The 18,109-nt window shown below is 32.5% G+C and overlaps 1 protein-coding gene across 2 annotated transcripts in view; it reads left to right on the top strand.

The window, feature by feature from the left end:
- The window catches only part of Nolo (ADAMTS-like no long nerve cord), a 581,281-nt gene that overhangs the window by 86,699 nt on the left and 476,473 nt on the right, over nucleotides 1-18,109 (top strand). The gene's annotated exons all lie outside the window — the stretch shown is intronic.

Genomic DNA, 18,109 nt, shown 5'->3' with positions numbered 1-18,109 from the left:
CGATTTGAAATTTTTTAATTTAATTTTTTAATATCTTAACGAAGCCTCAATCAAGAAATTGATATTCTTAATTTTCGTCTTATTTTGGCCTCTAGAATCTCCCATTACAATTTTTCTCAGGGGTGGCCGAACACCCTGTATATGTATACATATCATAGATCAAACTATTTGAAATTCATTTATTTAAAAAGCCAACAAAGAATAAAATATTCGTTTATAATTTATCAGGCGTAATTAAAATACGTAAACCAAACGTAACTCAAGCACCATTGCACTCGACATATTATAAACATGACACAAATTTACAGATATATTGTATTGCATGTCCATGTCTATGTGTTCTTAAAAAGAAGAAAAAGAGAAGAAAACATATTGGGTTGTGCATCCAATTCTTTAGAATTTATCGTACTCAATAATTAATAGAAAACGAACGAGAAAGTATATAAAACATGTTTTTCTAAATTATTAGTAGCAAATGCATCCAATTTTAACAATGAAGACGGTCTACTTTCCTTTCATGATAATTCTACAAACGTCACAACCTGCCAAAGGAAGGCAAATTTGATTCATTTAGAATTCATTAACGGATTTTTTTAAACCAACGTTGAGCTAGTTTACGAATGAATTAAACATTTTTATTCGCAGGGAAAATTTGTCCAACTCTGCCCTCCGCGATCGTTATAAACTTAGCGTGAAAAGAGTGACTGAAAGATAATAAAAGTTTCGTAATAGCCGTATAGGAAAAGGAATTAGCCAAGTTTCTTGAATGATTAGCAGCGTGAAGACCTTATGCCAGAAGAATCGCCATTAAATTAAAAGTACAAAAATCAATATCTCTCTCTCTCGCAAGAGGCTGCAACTCTGGTTGCGAGCGCCTCGCGATGGAAAGCCTCTTTAAAAACTCCTTCAAAATGCAAACAGCTTTTTTGCAATCTCTTCAACTTTTATTGAACTATCATTTTTACTACCTTCGTACACCGTATACATTCTGGATTACATAGTTCCGAGGTAGTTCGTTCTTGAGAAGGAACAACTTAAACCGCAGCGTCGCAACTAGGGGAGCCAGGAATTCGAGAGGATCAATATTAAAGTCAATCTCCTGCTATTGAATTGCAAAATACATCAGATTGTTCTGTCTTTGCAACCAAGATGAAACGAAAATATTTCCTAATACTCGTTAATTTGACTATAAAATTGTAGGACGCGTTGCAAATTAAATTTTTGTTCTACACAAATTTTCTGTAGAGTCAATGTTTACTAAGATATTAATCATTCCTGTCTTTCATACCTTACGAGTTTCAGTAAAATGTTTATTTCTAGCCCAAAAGTAATTTTTGGATACATGATGGATAATGTCCTCAGAAGTAAAACGAGTTTTCAAGTAATTTTTATTTAAACGATAAATATAACAGAAGAATGCAAATATTTGTAATTTTTTTTTAAATTAAATTTGGTTTAAATTATGTAGATAGTAAATAAAAATTATACGTTGAAAAAGAAGTGTATAAACTTTATATCACTATTCAAAATGTGAAATAAAATTATTGTTTGGTCAGCAGTAGTGATTTCATATAAATTATTACCATAATAAAATATGTTGCATAAAAATATTATATTAAGATGGATGAATAGCTGAAAGGAGAATCCTATTTCGTGGACATCAAATTATTGCAATTATAATGAAGTATAATTTTTAAACATTATAAAGATTGATTAGTTTTAAGAGTACTCATGTCCATATTGAGAATCCAAGAATTTTCTTCAACATCAATTATGACAATTAATACAAATGTTTAATAGACCCTCTTCAGAAAATAAATACTTTATATCTGAAATAAATATCATAGAATTACTGGAACACTATAGAAGGTACAGTTTTTTTAAAACAAATACAGCTTAATAACTAATAGTGGATGATACTGAAAATTATATGTATAGTGAGAATATAATAAATATAAAATAAAATAAAAAAATTAATCATAATAAAAATGCTGAAATTAAAATAAACGTTTTTCCATCAAACTTTATTCAATTCCATGAGTTTTATTTTAAATATTCACGTACTTATTTTCTGTTTCTTTAGAAACGTTAACGTTAATTGCAAACACGAAATCTTATTCACCAATTTCAATTTCAATTATAAACAATTAAAAAGAATAATTTTAGTTGCTCCTTCGGAGTAATTGGATCGTCTGAAAGTATAAACTCCCAGCATTACCAATTCTAATAGCTTGAGGCGATGTTTCTTAACTTTTTAAGCACACGACATAGTTTCTAAGAAGGTTCTTAATCTTTTTGGATTCTTAGCATGGTTCAGAAGAAGCAACCGACACAGTTCTTAATCATGAATAATTACAAGTTAGAGTGTTAAAAATTACACAATATAAACTTCAACGTACCCTTAATGACAGACGCTTCACAATTTGAAATTAAAATATTTACGTTACAAATTTCATAGTTATAGAATACTGCGTTTATAGAACTGGTGTTATTTCGAAACACTAAATAGAAAATTTTGTTGGTAAAGAATTTTTTTCTCGAAAGTACAGAGGATTTCGGGGGTATGTCTATTCGCCAAAAATTATTATAATTGATCCTCGTAACCAAAAATAATTTTTTCAGAACGATTTGAAAATTTTTTTTTCGTCGAAAAATTTCAGCACCCTGTCGATTTTCCTTAAAAATTCGTTCTTCATTTTTAGTAATTTTGTTTGACGCTCTACAGGAAAGTTGTATAATACTTTTTTGTAGGTACACATGAGCACTACTCCGGAAAAAAGTTTCATTAAAATATATTCACTATTGTAGCTGTTATGGACGTTTGAAGATTGGACCATTTTTATTGGGTTTTTCTCATTTTGCGAGGTTAAGGAACAACTTTTCGAATATTTTCTGAATTTCTATATATTCTACATCAAAATGCGCATTGTTTGCCTTTTAAAACATTAAAATCCTCCAATTCGTTCAGGAGTTCTGATGTTTCAAAGATTCGCATAAAATTTCGGGGAACCATTTCAGGCCTCAGATTATATTTTCGTTAATGAATTTTTTTTCTCAAAAATGCGTAGGAATTCAGGGGTATGTCTATTTACCAAAAATGATTGTAATAGACCCACGTAACCAAAAATAATTTTTCCAGAACGACTTAAAGTTTTTTAATTGAATTTCTTAATAACGAAGCCCCAATCATCAAATTGATATTCTTGATTTTCGTCTTATTTTGGCCTCTAGAATCTCCCATTAAAATTTTTCCCGTGAGTGGCCGAACACCCTGTATATCAGGAAGAACGAAAATAATTTCTAGATTCAAATAGAATTCACGGAGACCTCGACGTTGAATAATTCAAGTAACTGCAATAAAATCGATATTATTATTTCTGTTCGACATCGTGTCTCTGGTCGAATCCCTGTTTCTGGATCACCCGTGACATTACAGAGGCAAATCGTCCACCTCGTTCTACCTGTTCTCCTTGCAGATTCGTCCACCTGGCCGATATAGAGGGTGTTCGGCCACCCCTGGAAAAATTTTAACGGGAGATTCTAGAGGCCAAAACAAGACGAAAATCAAGAATATCAATTTTACGATTGAGGCTTCGTTAAAAAGTTATTAAAACATCAAATTAACAAATTTCAAATCATTCTGAAAAAATTATTTTTGTTTGGGAGGTTAATTACAATCATTTTTGTGAATAGACATACCCTCGACATCCTACGCATTTTCGGGAAAAAAATTTATTACTGAAAATATAATGTCTGACCATAACTGTCTGTTCCCCTGAAAACTGAAAAGTTTCAAATCATTCTAGAAAAATTATTTCCGTTTGTGGGGGGGGGGGGGCAATTACAATCATTTTTTGTGAACAGACATACCCCCGAAATCCTAACCATTTTCGAAAAAAAAATTGAGTAGGTGGACAAATTTTTCAGCGAAAAAAGAAATTTCAAATCGTTATGAAAAAATTATTCTTAGTTGCGAGGGTTGATGACAATCATTTTTGGTCAATAGACATACCCTCGAAATCCTAACCATTTACGAGGAAAAAATTCCTTACCGAAAATATAATTTCAGGCCAGAAATGCTTCCCGTAAATTTCATGGGAATCTTTAAAACACCATAACTTCTGAACGGATTGGACGATTTTAATGTTCAAAAAGCCAAACGCCGCGTATTTTAGTGAAGAATATGTACCAATTATAAAAATATTCGAAAAGTTGTTCCTTGATCCCGTAATATTAGAAAAACCCAATAAAAATGGTTCAATTTTCAAACGGCCACAACTCCTATAATAGTGAATATATTTCAATGAAATTTTGAGGAGGAGCAGAGCCCATGGGTACCTACAAAAAAGTATTAGACAACATTTCTGTAGGGCGTCAAACAAAATTACTAAAAATGAAAAAGGAATTTTTCAGAAAAATCGACAGGGTGCCTAAATTTTTCGGCGAAATTGAAAAGTTTCAAGTCGTTCTGAAAAAATTATTTTTGGTTCCGGGGGTCAATTACAATCATTTTTGGTGAATAGACATACCCCCGAAATCCTACTCAGTTTCGAGAAAAAAATTCCTTACCGAAAATCTAATTTCTGGCCAGAAATGTCTGCCCGAATTTTCATGCGAATCTTTAAAACGTCATAACTTCTGAACGGATTGGACAATTTTAATGTTTAAAAAAGCAAACTACGCGTATTTTGGTGAAGAATATGTACAAATCGCAAAAATATTCGAAAAGTTGGTCCCTGACCTCGCAAAATGAGAAAAACCCTATAAAAATGGTCCAATTTTCAAACAGTCATAACTCCTACAATTGTGAATATATTTCAATGAAACTTTTTTCTGAAGTAGCGCTCATGGGTGCCTACAAAAAAGTATTAGACAACTTTTCTGTAGGGCGTCAAACAAAATTACTAAAAATGAAAAAGCAATTTTTCAGAAAAATCGACAGGGGGTAGGTGCCTAAATTTTTCGACAAAATTAAAAAATTTCAAATCGTTCTGGAAAAATTATTTTTGGTTCCGGGGGTCAATTACAATCATTTTTGGTGAATACACATACCCTCGAAATCCTACGTACTTTCGAGAAAACAATTCTTTATCGAAAATATACCGTGTGGCCGAAAATGTTTCTATAACTTTTTAACAAAGCCTCAATCAAAAAATTAGTATTCTTGATTTTCGTCTTATTTTGGTCTGTAGAATCTTCCATTAAAATTTTTCCCAGGTGTCCGAACACCCTGTATAGCCTCCTGGCGGTGCGGAGGTACGCTTTCGACGCGCGCGCGTGTTGCATTGCGGCTGCAGCCGTCGCCCGCTGCACATCCGGTCGGTGCAGCATGCAGTTTCACGCAGGCTAGCGCAGACCGCTGCTCTGCGGCGAAGTCGAGGTCCATTCTTGGCTTAATATGCGGCGAAACTTCCCTATCGAGGATCGAGGAATCCCCTGTTAGCCGTGAAATATCGTTAGCGACGGTAGCGTGTCTCCTTGGTTGCGTTCAAGTCGCAATATCGACTATTGACCCTAAAGCAAAGTTAAGCAGAGAGGACGAGAACGTCAGTTTCGACCAGTGCAGCCATTTATCCTACGCCGTTTCGGTTTCCTACGTGGCTCATTGCGAAAACGACTGATTTACGCAATCGATCTTATTGCAAATTTTCGGGATCGAATTTCTTATCGCATATTCTACAAAATGATCAGGGTATATTTCCGAATCATTATCTTGGATTAATTTGTGACCTAATTTATTTCAAAATTATATAAAAAGTAGAAGATCACGGTTGATTTTAACTTCCGAATACTATTTAGATAATTCTCCTTAAAGCGATTATTTAAAAATTCTGAAACTATTAAACACGGTTTAAAAATACCTCCTTGTATGAGAATGTAAATATCGTTTCATAGAAATTTTAGAAAAGTCGAAGATGGACGTAAATTTGCAATAGATTGTGCAACTTTAAATAATAGTAAACTAATTCTTTTTTATGTACGTATTCTTCTTTTCAAAATATACATTATATGGTCTATATGACTTTATTGAAAAATTGACCATCGTTTTTTAATTTTATAATTTCTATAAAATCAATATGATATTGAAGCTACACTCGATACACTCGAAGATCCTGTAAAGTCCTTTTACTTTTTTTGAAAGAATCGAAATTATTGACTGATTCAAATTATAAAATTCAAGTAAACCAAGATAATCGAAATTTTTAATCACAGTATGTCGCTTTATTATCAGTCGTTGCAGGCAATCATTTTTATGAATTAGAAAGTCTCAAATCTAAAAAATTATATTAAAAAATGTACTAAATTCTTAATCTAAATCATTATTTGAATTTCTTATATGCAGATATTAAATATTTTTCTGTTTTTTTTTAACTTCGATTTACGAAGGACTGTTTATAATTGAAAATAAACAAATATGGTAAAATAAGGTAATAATATAAGTGTTCGCCGTATAAATTAAATAACCCCTTCAAATTCGTAGATTTTATTTTGATTTTGCACTTTGTGCATTAACATGTTTAAAATTAATCAAAATGTACAATATGTAAAACTATTTAGTGCCAGTATTTAGTTATTTATTTAGATATTTATCTGTTATTTTTTATTTGTCTTGTTTTCGTCTTAATATAACTCAGTAGTTAATTAACTCGCTTCAAACAATATATCTATGACAGTTATTAAAAATTATTTTCGTATTATCTGGAGTTTCATATCAGCATTTTATAATTACTCAACTTTTTATAGGTTTAAAATAAATTGAGACTATAGAGGTTAAATTAAATCATTAATTTTACCTAATATTTTAATATTTCCTACGGAATATAGTTAAAACTCTAAAAGTACAGGTAATTTATCGGGCAATTCTGTACAAGATCCTCTAATTAGTTTGAGCGGTGTATTTATCGATCTCCTAAAGTGGAGTGTCGAAAATCGTAGGAAGTCTGCGAGGTCAGAGGAAATTCCGAATACACCATTTAGCACAAATTCCCTAACAGAAACTAGCCTATAATATTACGAGCAGGAGTTTATATTTTATGACATTCGTATTATTGTTCCGTAATTGTTAACAAGAGAATGGGAAAATTCAGAAAATTTTGATAAATTGTATACGAATAATGTAGCTCATCTTTAATAAAAAAAAGTCACTTTTTGTTCATTGAGAATTGAAGTTTGAGGTCATGGAATCCCCCTTCAACAAAAATGCGCATTTTTCTTTCTTTTGAAATTTGTTGACAGTTATATGGATATAATAAAAGGATTTAGATTTCGTATAAACTTCTTTTTCAATATCTCTCAATTTTGAAGATATTTCACGACATGGATATATATTTTTCAATTCTTAGTTATACATAAATTTACAACTTTTCGAATTGACAATTTTTTAAATTTATCAATAACATATAATTATTGCCAATTCAGTAAATTAGTCAATTAAATATGTTTTTCAATTGTTGTTGTTATAGATAAATTTCAATAATTGTAAATTTATCTATAACATAACAGTTGAAAAACATATTTATATTATTGTTATGTTATAGATAAATTTACATCTATTCAAATTTATCTATAACAACAACAATTGAAAAATATATTTCCACGTCGTGAAATATCTTTAGAAGTGAGAGATATTGAAAGAGAAGTTTACAAGAAATCAAAATCCTTTTATTACATCTACATAGGGTGTTCGGCCATCCCTGGGAAAAATTTTAATGAGAGATTCTAGAGACCAAAATAAGACGAAAATCAATAATACCAATTTGTTGATGGAGGCATCGTTAAAAAGTTATTAACAATTAAAATCAAAAATTTCAAATCGTTCTGAAAAAATTATTTTCGGTTCCGGGGGTCAATTACAATCATTTTTGGTGAATACACATACCCCCGAAATCCTACTCAGTTTCGAGAAAAAAATTCCTTACCGAAAATCTAATTTCTGGCCAGAAATGTCTGCCCGAATTTTCATGCGAATCTTTAAAACGTCATAACTTCCTAACGAATTGGACGATTTTAATGTTTAAAAAAGCAAACTACGCGTATTTTGGTGGAGAATATGTACAAATCGCAAAAATATTCGAAAATTTGGTCCTTGACCCCGCAAAATGAGGAAAACCCCATAAAAATGGTTCAATTTTCAAACGGTCACAACTCCTATAATAGTGAATATATTTCAATTAAATTTTGAGGGGGAGCAGAGCCCATGGGTACCTACAAAAAAGTATTAGACAACTTTTCTGTACGACGTCAAACAACTTTAATAAAAATGAAAAAGGAATTTTTCAGAAAAATCGACAGAGGGTAGGTGCCTAAATTTTTCGACGAAAAAAAAATTTTTAATTAATTCTAAAAAAATTATTTTCGGTTTCGGGGGTCAATTACAATCATTTTTGGTAAATAGACATACCCTCGAAATGCAAACCATTTTTGAGAAAAAAATTCATTACAGAAAATATAATGTCTGACCATAACTGTCTGTTACCCCGAAAACTGAAAAATTTTAAATCGTTCTGAAAAAATTATTCTTAGTCGCAGGTGTCGATCACAATCTTTTTTGGTGAACAGACATACCCTCAAAATCCTAACCATTTTCAAGAAAAAAATTCCTTACCGGAAATATAATTTCGGTCTAGAAATGTCACTCGAAAATTTCGTGCGCATCTTTAAAACGTCATAACTTCTGAACGGATTGAAGGATTTTAATTTTAAAAAATGCAAATGACGCGTAATTTAGTAAGGAATATGTAGAAATTCTAACAATATTGAAAAAGTTGCTCCTTGACCCCGTAAAGTGAAAAAACCTCATAAAAATGGTCCAATTTGCAAACAGCCATAACTTCTACAATTGTGAATATATTCCAATGAAACTTTTTTCTGAAATAGAGCTCATTGGCACCTACAAAAAAGTATTATGCAATTATTCTGTAGAGCGTCAAACAAATTTATTAAAAATGAAAATCAAAGTTTTAAGAAAAATCGACAGGGGGTAGGTGCCTAAATTTTTCGGCGAAAAAAAAATTTCTAATTGTTCTGGAAAAATTATTTTCGGTTGCAGGGGTCAATTACAATCGTTTTTGGTGAATACACATACCCCCGACATCTTACTCATTTTCAAGAAAAATATTCAGTCATCAACAAATTGGTATTCTTGATTTTCATCTTATTTTGGCCTCTAGTATCTTCCATTAAAATTTTTCCCAGGGATGGCCGAACACCCTGTATAACTGTTAACAAAGTTTCAAGCAGTTCTTTCTTAGTTGTTTTCTTTTACTAATCATTGATATACAATTTTGTTTGAATTTTACTAACAGATTTAACAGGCGTTAAGTAGGACAGCTACAGAAGTACTGCCGCTAATATCTTGCAATTTAATATTATTTTACAACATTGCATGTACTCGTGGAGTATGTCTAAAATGAAATGTAAATGTTATTTTATCGGTAGCAAGGACCGCCATTTCCGTCGCGGCCATTGGCGAAACCGATCGACGAATCGATTCTGGGGGTAAATTGTCGACAATTGAATTCCGCAATCGAAAGATTATTTGTCGCTGGTTTCTGCGATAAAGTTAACGAGGGAACGCGAGCGTTAGTTTCGTCGAGTGAAACATTTATCGGCCGCTATCTTCGTGTCTGGCGTAGATATTTTAGGGGAAACCTGCCCGATTAATGGATGGAACAATTCCAGGCGAAACGTCGACAATTGAATCTCGCGATGGACAAATTATTTGTCGATAGTTTCTGCAGCGAAGTTCGCTAGGAACAGGGTAACATTGGTACCAATGGTTTTAACGTGTATTGACCGCCATCTTCGTTTCTGGCGTGTACATTTCGTGGTAAAAGTTTCCGGAAGGTTAATGGACGGAACGATTCCGAGCCAAATTTCGACGATTGAATCTTGCAGAGGGAATATATTTATCGATCTCGTTGTACGGGGATCTCGGAAATCGTGGCAAGTTCTCGTAGTACGAGAGAATTCTGTATAATCGTCGTTAAGCACGAACTTCCCTAATAGAAGCACTGGCTGCGGTCCTTCGCGAGTAACGGGCTTTGAATTTTACGACACTCGTATTAAAGTATTGTTCCGATAAAGTTAACGGTGGAACTGGAGCGTTGGTTTCATCGGGTGCAACATTTATCGGCCACCGTCTCCGTTTCGGGCGCGGCCAATGACGAGGCTGTTCAATTAATGGATCCGTACCAAAATTTCGTGAATTCAATATCGCAATGTACACGTTATTTGATCTTGTAGAGTGGTACCCTGAAGATCGTCAAAATTATACATGGTCTGAAATTTAAGCTGTAACTATTCCCAATAATTGGATTCCGGGAGAGAAATTAACACGGATGAATACGCCAGAGTATTATTTTAATTGAAAAAGATAATTATTTGCCGTGGAAATATATTAGTCGAAATATTTATGGTATGCAGATTCTTCAAGAAATTGTCGAAAAAGATTAAAAGAACAATTTCTACATCCGGAAGCTGTTATTTAACCATTAATAGTTTATTTTATTTTTAATAATTTTCGAAACTTGAGAAATGTTAGAAACTAATTTTTGTAATGGCTACTTCTATATTTCGAGTTTAACTTTAGGTTTTATTATGGGACTCGTTGTTGATTCAGTGCACATCTAATGTAATTAATAAATATGAATAGATATAGCTACTGGAAGTACCGTGCTTCCACGAGAAGAAGGCACAGCGTGTTCACATCCCCAATCAGCGGATTGCAGCAAGAGTGGGGATGTAAACACGCTGTGCCTTCTTCTCGTGGAAGGACGATACATGTAAGATTATAAGTATTTCTAATGCCGGTATTATTCTGAATAAATCGTTAAAGTCTGTAAAAATAATGTGCAAAGTTTGACGAATGCATAATTATTCAATCATCTTGCTATATTCAAAAGTAATACTTATATGTCATCCAAGTGCAATAAATTATGGAGTAGTTTTCAATACATGAATCATTAAAAGTTCTTCTATAAGAGAAGTTATTGTTTAACTATATTCTTTGGTCACAAATTATTATTTCTTACGAGAGATTGGTAATTTGACTGGTGCATAATAAATATGCTTTGATCACGTCATAGATCTATATCTGTTTGCGTTTTCTGTCAACATTCCTCAATATTTTGTCGAGTTCATCTTCATCCTCTCCGTCAGTTAGACATGAAATTACTTCGATTATTTCTCTCCTTGCTTATTTTTGTTCCACATTAAGCATTTCTATTGTATATACATTTAAAATGCAATCTTTTGCGACACAAATTTGCTCATCGATCAAGATTACATCAAACCAGGACCTAAATATTGTACATGCAGTACTCCCATTCGTTTTCAGAGACTATAATGGAGATTCACTTCACTAAATGCAAAATTGTTTCTTATGAATTGAGCCATTGTTTTTAAAATTGGTATAAATCCATTTTTTTATACATTCAGATATTTAAGGGTTTATGTTTGAATAAATTAAAAAAGAAAATTTGTCTACGGTCATGGCATGTTGGAAACATTAATTCTTGTTTGATTATTGAAGTGAAGCTGCGTTGGTCGCGACCAAGCACTACGATGGGGTGACCGCTTGGGAAAACACCACGTATTGTTGATATCTTTATTGTTGACAGTATTGTAATACTCTTTGTATCATTAAATTTCTCTGTCCGTTTTATAATTGGACATCACCAAACCCGTTAATATTAAAAAAGAAACTACTTTGGAAATAGAAGTAATACAGTGTAATAAAAACAACATTTGGTAAAAATAAATGGAAAAAATTCATAAAAAACAAAACTACGTAAATAAGAAGAAACACAAAACTACTTCATGAATAAAAGTAGCACAATTTCGTAAATAGAAGTAACACAGTGTAATAAAAACAACATTTGGTGTAAAAATAAACGGCAAAAATTCGTATGAAACAAGTGTCTTTTCATTCATAAGTGAATCACCACAGTGTATGAATACGAATGCGAGTAACTGGAGCTACTCCTAATAATTGATATATGAATTTGAACCAAAATACAGTAATGTTCCGATTATTCGACTATTATTTGATAAATGTTACGGATTATATTTCATAATTATAAGTTACAGCCACATACATCCAACAGTGACGTCTAAACAGTTGACGAATAAAGTGTAGGAATTTTATATATTTTATTTTGTATTAATAAATTATACTACTACATCACCCATGGTTGCGTTTATTAAAAATGGAAAACAAATTTTAAAGAAAATTCGACGGGGGGTAGGTGCAGAAATTTTTCGGCGAAATTAAAAAATTTCAAATCATTCCGAAAAAATTATTTTTCGTTGCGCACTTTCGAGAAAAAAATTCCTTACCGAAAATATAATGTGTGGCCAGAAATATTTCGACGAAATTTCATGCGTATAACAACGCATATTTTGGTGAAGAATATTTAGAAATTCTAAGAATTTCCGAAAGGTTGTTCCTTAAACCCGCAAAATGAGAAAACAAACAGCCATAACTCCTACAATAGTGTATTTAATTGAAATTTATTTGTGAAGTAGAGCTCATGGATACCTAGAAAACAGTATTAAATAACATTTCGTAGAACGTTGAACAAATTTATTGAATATGAAAAACAAATTGTTAAGAAAAATCGACAGGGTAGGTAAAGAAATTTTTCGGTGAAATTAAACGATTTCAAATCATTCTGAAAAAATTATTTTTATTCGAGAGGGTTAATTGCAATTATTTTTGGCAAATACTCATACCCCCGAAATCCTACGCTCTTTCGAGAAAAAAATTCGAATATAGCGAGTGCAATTAAATATCAGGAAGAAAAACAGGAGCTTGCGGCGCAGGAATTATCGTTGCACCGGGTCTGGAAACATTTAATTACAGTCGGAGTGGTCGCCTTGAACCTTCGTCCTCGACTTTTTAACTCGGGAACGTTAATAAAACCGTGTATCAGCGAGCGATAGTCTATCTTCGTCCTTACTTCTGTCTCTATCTCTATCTCTCGTTCTCAAGAGTTCCCGCGGGAAAGGCTATCATCATAACAGCGTTTTCTCGCGTACGAACCGCGGAATACAAAGTATCGCGGTGTTTACGAGTCCCGGGAGCGACGACTGAACATCTCTGTATGCGCGCCAGACGCTCGCTGGATCAGAAGTTATTGCAAAATAAAGAAAACGACTTCGGGGTCGGTGTTACCCGACGAAACTATTGGCGAACGACTGAGACCGCAGTTAGGCCAATTTGTTAAAAGTGTGACCGCACGAACCGCCAACTTTTCGGCTGGCCATTTTGGAACTGAATTCTGTGCCAAATACGAAACCTCTTAGACATATTCTTTTACCTTGACGCGTTGATTGCTAGAGCAAAACTATCATTTCTTACGAAACCAAAACTTTGATTTCGGACAATTGTAAATTATATTAGTTAAAATTTGTTTTAATTTTTACTTTCGAATCTACACTAAAATTCATGAATCCCATTCAAATTGCTTTTCGTTAATATTTTAGCTTGAGAATTAATTGTTTTAGTTCTATAGTAAAAAGTTCTGTCACCCATATATGAGTGATGGAGAAGTCAGAATGTTAGATAGTAGAAAGGATAATTTGTTCGACTCATTCTTCACGTTGAAATGAGAATAAAATTAAATTACGCTCAAAACTTGATATGGTTTGACCTGTATTGACTAAATGTCTGTCTTTGATTTATTCAGGAACTTTTGCATAACTTTCTATTCTATAATAAACATATTTGGTTATGCAAGAAAGTGAATATTGATCGACAATATAGAGTTACTCCCACTCGTATTCACACACTATAATGGTGATTCACTTCACTAAATGAAAAAAACTTTTTTTTTTATAAATTCAGCCATCGTTTTTGGAACTGGTATAAATCAATTCCTTCATACATTCAGATTGAATAAATTAAAGATAAAATTTATTAACAGTTGTTCAACTTACACAGTTTTACCTCTTATCTGATGTTTGAAAGTCCCTACCTCTATTTATGGTTCTACCTTTCCTTATGGAACAGCATAAATATAATATAAATTTTTCTTTTAAAGTTATCACAGTATGATACCCAAAAATATATATGTTCTATTGAAGGAATATCTTTTTTCTTACATGATAAGTGTAGTAGAAAACCTGTTTTTGAAAATCGTACTTGTTGGATATGTTACTTTCATTCAGTCTTGCTTTCATTTTTACTATACTAACTGATTTTACTACGTTGTATTAACAGTTTGCTTATATCTACTTACAACTATGTTATGTGTATTCTTTCTAAAATTTCTAAAATCTTAAAATAAAGTAATATAACGTTAGAAATCGATATATTTTATGTTTTATAAATTAAAAAGGTGTCCCCAACAATTTATTAAAAAGGTCCAATCCATGTTACCACGTGTCAATTTAAAAAATGATAATATAGCAAAGTTTACTAAACGAACTAGTATACTTTTGTACTGTTTCCTAACATACTACCATTAGTCTTAAAATACTTATGTTTTAAGATCATTTTTTATTTTATTAATAACTTCCTCCTTTCCTTTCAACTTGAAGATTTGTGGTTTAGACTCTGCAAAGTGAATGAACACTAAGCACTTTGATCGCAAAGAGTTAATTCCAAAATGGCGAGGCCAATTGAGTGTAGAATCCACTAATTTTGCTATCGATCCTCGAGCAGTCTCTTGGCGGGAATTTTTGAACGGCGTTTTCAGTTTCGTCGGGAAATCGGCGGGTTTGCTAGCGACGAAACTGTGATTTGAATTTTTCATTGACCCCGCGGGTGATACACAGGGAATATCTAAATCATGATTGAACGACCCGCTTTGAAATATAATGGCCTCGTCGCCGGAAAATTTATATTCCGTTTTATCGCGGCGCTCTCCTAGTTTTTCGATACGCTGTGCGTGATAGGGACACGTTGAACGTATCCTCCAGCTGGAATATGTCGATGGGGAACGAATTCTCATACTGGTCGATCTTCTAGAGGGGCCAGAAACATTATAGCGACACGACAAATTGAAATAATTGCTCTTGCTCCGATAAATATTGAAATTCATTTTAGAGGAACGAATAGACTAAATAAGAGTTACATTTCCTTTGTAATGTAGTGAATAAATTTAAATAAATAAATAAACGTTAGTTTCGTTTCATAATATACATCGTTTCATTGATGAAAATAATAGTAAAAAACAATTAAAGAGAATTCCACCGTTAATATGAAGGATTGTTTTCAAACGAAATTGATATACTCACGAAATGACAACTCAGTGAAACGACGTATATTATAAAACGAAACTAACTCTCATTTATTTACTGAAAATTCATTGCATTATAAAGGAAATCTAACTCGTATCGTATTTCATGAACTTTATCAAAATGTTGACGAACGATTTAAAATTTTTGTTTCGTTAGTGTATCAGCTTCGTTTGAAGTCAATTGTTCAAATTAATGGTGGTAATTCTCTCGATAATTGTTTTTTACTATTATTTTCATTAATTTTATTTTAATTTTTCTGTAACATTTTCTACCAGATCTTCTTTGATTTTAAACGCGTTCGTCTTCAAAATTTGTTTTCTTACTAAATAAATAAATGTGACAAAGGAAGATGATAAGACTGCTTTAGAAAATTGTATCTGTACCTTAATTTGTATTTTCCAAGACGAGCAAAATGTCCAGTGATTTGTAAACGGCAGTGTACATATTAAAGATCAGTTATGTTACTAACCTAATATGAATTCTTTTAGTTTCATTCGAGTCTTGATTACTTGATCGACTGTACTTGCAATTCGTATGGTTTAAAACAAATTTCTACGTCTAACGATGTGATTCTTTTGTGTAGTTTATTTAACTATATTTTAGTCATACATTTACGTTTTTTGTACAGTTTTGAGTAATTGTTTTTTACTGTTATTAAATTAACACAAGCAATTAACACATATTTAAAAATCACGTTTTGCTGGCTCTGAATGGATTGGAGCTCTCTGGATGGCCAAAAAGTAGAAAATTGGAAAAATTCGTAATTAGAATATTTATCATTGTCGTCCAAAATAAATAATTTATTTTGAAAATTGATAAAATAATGAACGTTGAAAGTGAAAATTACAGAATTTCATACCTTTTTCGGTAATTTTTTCGGTAATAAAAATATAATTCTGATATCAACCCTAGTACTGCATGGAATAACCTTTAAAAATTTCATAGCAATCGACTACGTAGTTTTTGAGATTTTATCTATGTCAGGTGAAAAAATTACGTTTCGAGAAAAACGAGTTTGTTACTTGAACTTCAAATTTTTCTTTAAAAATTTAACAGTGCATTCTTAATTATATGTACTTTTGAAAAATAAAAAGGAAAAGAAACGATATTTTGTTGTCACAGAGGAATAACCCTTTGAAACGGAAACAATTAATTCTTAAGCTGAAATGTTAAAGGAATTTTAATAGTATTCATGAATATTAGTGTGGATTCGAAAATAAAAACTAAGATAAACTTTAATTTATGCAGTTTACAATTGCCTAAAATCAAAGTTTTGGTCTCGTAAAAAATTTTAGTGTTAATCGGGCAGTCAACGTGTTGAGAAGTGAAAGTTTTAATCAGGAAGTTCTTTTTGTCAGTTTTATCGCTACAAACGAACAACCAGTGTCGAAACAACTTTTAACACCGACAGATCCTCGACGATTGCTGAAAACATCGTCCATATAAAATATTTAAAATCACAGCATTTTCACTCGTTCCTGCGAGTCCAACGGTGATGCGTCGTCGTGACGCCTGTTATTTAAATTGTCGTTCGACGATCATTTATTTGCACGTTCGCGCGGCAAATTTACACAACACGATTGCGCCCGTTTGACGTTATCTCCGTACAAATATGCGGAATCGCTCGTTAGATGCGCGTTGCCCACGTCTCATTAATCGAAAAACACGCAGCGGCGTAATCGACGCGCGGCGAGTGTAAACAACGCCCGTGGAAACAACTGCAACCAGGAACAATTGCCTATCGTTTCCAGCGACGCTTTGCTCGTCCAGCAGAGTAGTTTGCGTTCGTGGACAGGGATTTTTCGGCAGAAACGTGCCCGTGATTGCTCCATCTTGTGATCAAACGCGAATCTAGTTAATAAAAATTCATAATTTTGGTCATTTCTTATTACTCAACACCAGATTTATGGATGTAAAATGTATATACAGGGTGTTCGGCCACCCCTGGGAAAAATTTTAATAGAGGATTCTAGAGGCCAAAATAAGACGAAAATCAAGAATACCAATTTGTTGATGGAGGCTTCGTTAAAAAGTTATTAACAATTAAATTTAAAAATTTCAAATCGTTCTGGAAAAATTATTTTCGGTTGCGGGGGTCAATTACAATCATTTTTGGTGAATACACATACTTCCGAAATCCTACCCACTTTCGAGAAAAAAATTCGAGTAAGTGCTGAAAGTTTTGGGTGAAAAAAAAGCCTTTCGAATCGTCTTGGAAAAATTATTTTTAGTTGCTGGGGTCAATTGCAAGCATTTTTGGTCAACAGACATACCCCCGAAATCCTACTCAGTTTCGAGAAAAAAATTCCTTACCGAAAATATAATTTCTGGCGAGAAATGCCTGCCCGAATCTTTAAAACGTAATAATTTCTGAACGGATTGGACGATTTTAATGTTTAAAAAAGCAAACTACGCGTATTTTGATGGAGAATATGTACAAAGCGCAAAAATATTCGAAAAGTTGGTCCTTGACCTAGCAAAATGAGAAAAAACCCATAAAAATGATTCAATTTTCAAACAGTCATAACTCCTACAATTATGAATATATTTTAATGAAACTTTTTTCTGAAGTGGAGCTCATGGGTACCTACAAAAAAGTATTAGACAACTTTTCTGTAGGGCGTCAAACAAAATTACTAAAAATGAAAAAGGAATTTTTAAGAAAAATCTACAGGGGGTAGGTGTCTAAATTTTTCGGCGAAATTGAAAAATTTAAAATCGTTCTAAAAAAATTATTTTTGGTTCCGGGGGTCAATTACAATCATTTTTGTTGAATACACATACCCCCGAAATCCTACTCAGTTTCGAGAAAAAAATTCCTTACCGAAAATTTAATTTCTGGCCAGAAATGTCTGCCCGAATT

This window comes from Colletes latitarsis, chromosome 10, assembly GCF_051014445.1.
Source record: "Colletes latitarsis isolate SP2378_abdomen chromosome 10, iyColLati1, whole genome shotgun sequence".
In the NCBI taxonomy this organism is placed as follows: domain Eukaryota; kingdom Metazoa; phylum Arthropoda; class Insecta; order Hymenoptera; family Colletidae; genus Colletes; species Colletes latitarsis.
The sequence above is the reverse complement of the archived record's forward strand: the minus strand, read 5'-3'. Positions and strand labels throughout refer to the sequence as shown.